This window comes from Glycine soja, chromosome 15 (genome assembly GCF_004193775.1).
Source record: "Glycine soja cultivar W05 chromosome 15, ASM419377v2, whole genome shotgun sequence".
NCBI lineage: Eukaryota > Viridiplantae > Streptophyta > Magnoliopsida > Fabales > Fabaceae > Glycine > Glycine soja.
The window spans coordinates 16,630,913-16,636,132 of NC_041016.1; positions in this window are offsets into that span (position 1 = coordinate 16,630,913).

Below are 5,220 nucleotides of genomic sequence, written 5' to 3' on the forward strand. Positions count from 1 at the left end.
ATATAAGATAGATATATATACCAATTTTAGTATTTCTGAAAAAAAAAACAAGTTTAGTATTTATATTTTATGTACCTATATTATGTAGAGTAGTAGGCCCCTTACTCACATTAGTCAAATAAAACGTTTAATGAGTCCCTTTAAAATATTATTTTAGTATTATAATTAATTAAAAAATTAATAGTATAACGTTCATTTTGATTTAAAAAGATTTATTTTTTAAAAAAAAATTGTATATGTGTATTCATATTTATAAAAATTTAAAACAATTATTTATATATAAACTTAGCTTTATTTAATCAACAAAATGTGTAATCATACATACGAAGGAGCTTTCGGAAATGAGCAAAAATCTGGTAAGGTGCTAAAATCTCTACAAAGGTTTTTTGTTTTTTTTACAACAACAAAGGTAAGTTGAAGATGGTGCATGTTGGACATTTTAGTGTAATTGATCTCTTTATTATGTTAAGATAAGAGTGCACGCTTGTTTTAATGTAATAACGAGATGTTCGGTTTAGGCAAATTTTGGAAGTTACATGAAAGTTACTAAAACTTCCATCAACGGTTGGAAGTTACATGGAAGTTACTAAAACTTTCATCAACGGCAGTTTTTAAAAAAGAAAAAACTTCCATCAACCGCCAAAAACCACCTATTCTTTGATCATAAATAATCATTCTGGTTCAGAAAGCATAACGGGTGACAAAACATACAAGACCAAAACAAAACTCTTGAATTATAATCTTCTGATTTTATCCAATTGAACAATTTTGGTTGAACCCCGAAATTTGATTCAATCTGAAAGTGTTATACACGACTTCATATTTATCCAGTATTATCTCGATTTTCAAATTAACCAACAAAAGATTGAATCAAATCTTTCGAGATGACGAACGATAGTTCGAAGATGACAAGCAAGTTTGCGAAGTTGGACAAGTTTGAAGGGCAGGATTTCAGAAGATGACAGAAGAAGATGCACTTCTCTTGACAACATTGAAGGTGGTGTATGTGCTGAGTACACCAATGTCGGTGTTTATGGAAGACGAAACTCTGGATCAAACAAGGAAGCGTTCGAAATGGGAGAACGACGATTACATTTGTCGTGGACACATTCTGAACGGTATGTCTGACTCTCTCTTTGATATTTATCAAAATGTTGAGTCTGCTAAGGAATTATGGGACTCTCTTGAATCCAAGTATATGGCAGAAGATGCCTCAAGTAACAAATTCTTAGTTAGTAATTTCTTTAATTACAAAATAATTGATTCGAGGCCTGTTATGGAATAATATAATGAACTGCTGCAGATTTTGGGTCAGTTTACTCAACATGATTTGAAAATGGATGAATCCATTGTAGTTTCATCTATAATTGATAAACTGCCTTCTTCTTGGAAAGACTTCAAGCATACCTTGAAACATAAGAAGGAAGAGTTGACTCTCGTTCAACTCGGTAGTCATTTCATGATTGAGGAGTCGCTGAGGGCTCAGGAAATTGACAAAGTCAATGATAAAAATGTAGCAGGTTCCTCTTCTGTTAATATGGTAGAGGAAAGTGGAATAGTTAAGCAAAATTACAATGCTAAAGGTAACAAACGAAAATTTCAAGGAAATAAGAACAAAGGTCCAAACAAACAAACAAAATTGTCATGTTGGAAGTGTGGAAAACCTGGTCATTTAAAGAGGGATTGCCGGGTGTTCAAAGGAAAGAACAAGGCTAGTACAAGTGGGTCTAATGATCCTGAAAAGCAACAAGGTCAAATTGTAGTGAATAATTTTAATTCGAATACGAATTCAAATTATGTATCACTAATATCTGATGCATTCTATGTGCAGGATGATGACGTTGCTTGGTGGTTTGATTCGGGAGCAACAAGCCATGTGTGCAAAGATCGTCATTGGTTCAAGGAATTTAGACCAATCGATGATGGCTCTATTGTGAAGATGGGCAATGTTGCAACTGAACCAATCCTAGGATTAGGTTGTGTGAATTTAGTTTTTACTTCCGGAAAAAGTTTGTATTTGGATAATGTCTTATTTGTACTTGGTATTCGTAAGAACTTATTGTCTGGTATAGTTTTAAATAATTGTGGTTTCAAGCAAGTACTTGAAAGTGACAAGTACATCTTGTCAAGACATGGTTCGTATGTTGGATTTGGTTATCGTTGTAATGGAATGTTTAAATTAAACATTGATGTTCCTTTTGTTCATGAATTTGTTTGTATGGCCTCGTGTAGTTCTATAACTAATATGACAAAATCAGAAATTTGGCATGCTAGATTAGGACATGTTCATTACAAAAGATTAAAAGATATGTCAAAAACAAGTATGATTCCTCCTTTTGATATGAACATTGAAAAATGCAAAACTTGCATGTTGACCAAGATCACTAGGAAACCTTTTAAGGATGTTAAAAGTGAGACTAAAGTCTTAGACCTTATTCATAGTGATTTGTGTGATTTGCATGCTACTCCATCATTAGCTCATAAAAAATATCTTGTTACTTTTATTGATGATGCATCAAGGTATTGTTATATATATTTATTAAATACAAAAGATGAAGCTCTTGATAAATTTAAAATTTATAAGAAAGAGGTAGAACTTCATCAAAATGGGCTAAACAAAACTCTTCGTACGGATAGGGAAGGTGAGTATTATGATCCGGTTTATTTTCAATCTACTGGAATAATACATCAAACTACAGCTCCCTATACACCACAACAGAATGGTGTAACCGAAAGGAAGAATAGAACCTTGAAAGAAATGGTGAATTCCATGTTATCCTATTCGGGTTTAAGTGAAGGATTTTGGGGTGAGGCTATGTTGATAGCCTGTTACTTGTTGAACCAAATTCCTAACAAAAGGAATAAGGTTACCCCATATGAACTTTGGCTAAGGCATATAGTCAAGTGTATAATGGGAAGTCTAGACACTTGGGTGTTAGACACAACATGGTTCGGGAGTTAATCATGCATGGTGTGATATCAGTGGAGTTTGTGAGAACTCAGCATAATTTGGCCGATCATTTAACCAAAGGGTTAAGTAGAGATCTCGTGAAAAGGTCGGCTGTGGGATTAGGATTAAAGTCCATCTGAAATCTCTTATGTTAAGATACCCAATTCCCATCTAATATGACATTAGGTGTTGAATTCAATGTGGAAAGCTTAACATGTAGAGATTGGAACACATCATCGAAAGTATCCCAAAAGGAATGTGTTCAGTTCTGTAAGTTAAGGAGGTTGAAGTATAACTTCTCAATGGTTCTTTTGAAAAATTGCATTTGCAGGTGCAAGAAAGAAAATGACTACCTATATAAGCATGAAGTTCAGCCGCTGCAAGAAGCTGGGACTTGGCTTTGAGTTGCTTATGAAGGATAAGGACACAGGCTAGTAAACTAGTGTCGAGCAAGAGTAATGTTATAAACTATTGTGCAGATTATCTTCATGTATTCATTATGAATAGAAAGGGTTCAATCCTTAGTGACACCCTGATATTCGAATATTTGAAACGTGTAATTTGCTAAGATGAAATTCAATCGTCACGATATTTCATCTATTCAGTAGTTTGTTGTATGTTATGACTTTGGTAATTTGATCGGTAATTACACTAAAATGGGGGAGGTTTGTTGGACATTTTAGTGTAATTGATCTCTTTATTATGTTAAAATAAGAGTGCACGTTTGTTTTAATGTAATAACGAGATATTCGGTTTAGGCAAATTTTGGAAGTCACATGGAAGTTACTAAAACTTCCATCAACGGTTGGAAGTTACATGGAAGTTACTAAAACTTTCATCAACGGCAGTTTTTAAAAAAGAAAAAACTTCCATCAATCGCCAAAAACCACCTGTTCTTTGATCATAAATAATCATTATGGTTCAGAAAGCATAACAGGTGACAAAACATACAAGACCAAAACAAAACTCTTGAATTATAATCTTCTGATTTTATCCGATTGAACAATTTTGGTTGAACCCCGAAATTTGATTCAATCTGAAAGTGTTATACACGACTTCAGATTTATCCAGTATTATCTCAATTTTCAAATTAACCAACAGTGCATTGCTATAAAAGCAAGAGGTCGTGATAGCCACCTAAAAATATTTTGATGCTCAAGTTGATTTGTATATAAAAAAAGTAGAATATAACTTAGAAAGAACATAATTCTTAGTAGTGTAATTACTGTTTACTACAGGTGTCAATCTAAAATTATGTTACCATAATTTCGGATAGCAAAACCATAAGGAAAAAAAAATCTATATTACGGATTAACACATTTGGAAATGAGATGGTGGTAGGAAAAATGCATAATATGTGGCATGCGTTGGGTATCGTCGTGAAATAATTTTCTGCCAACACATGCTCTTACGAATGAGAGATAAGGTTGTGTAAATATTATGTAAGTAAGCAATAATCCATTGATGATTGATCAAAATTGGAAGGAGGCACCAGTCAATTGAAGCCGTCTACAGAGAAAAGGATGAACCACCGTTTATTTTATGGTTCTGCATGGAATCAGAGAAACGGAAAACCTTACCTTTCTTTATCAAAAAATCAAAAGAGTGCATAAAGCAAAAAATGGAGTGTAGAAAGCAGGAAGTAATTGCCTTGTTAGGTGTCCATCGAAACCTCTTCTAGAATAGGTGAGACATTTTCAATGAGTTACCCCTTGAGTGGGCCTATGCTTATTCATTTCATATGGACATTGTTTCAGTTTGATCCAAAGATTGTAGGCTAAAATTTCCTGCACTTCCGACTGCATTTCCACTGTTGCCAGGTGCATCCAGCATTATTGCTGGTGCACCCAACATTCTTTAAAAATGGCAAAATTGTCCTTGCTAATTTCTCTTCTTACGGATCAAGTTGATCCGTAAGCTGATTTTTAAGACTTACGGATCAACTTGATCCGTAAGGGACTTCCGAATCAACTTGATCCGGAAGTCTTTTATGGATCAACTTGATCCGTAAGAGTGAGATGCCAACTTCAGGATCAAGTTGATCCGTAATAGACTTACGAATCAGCTTGATCCGTAATTGTTTATTACAAATTTAAAATATATATTTAAAGATATTTATTTTATTAATTATAATATAATTAAATATATTTATTTATTTTATTAATTATAATATATTTATAAATATTAATTTATTATAAATAATTAATTTTATAATATATTTTTTTAGAAGATGATCTCAGTCCCATTATAATTATTGTTTAAGGTTATTT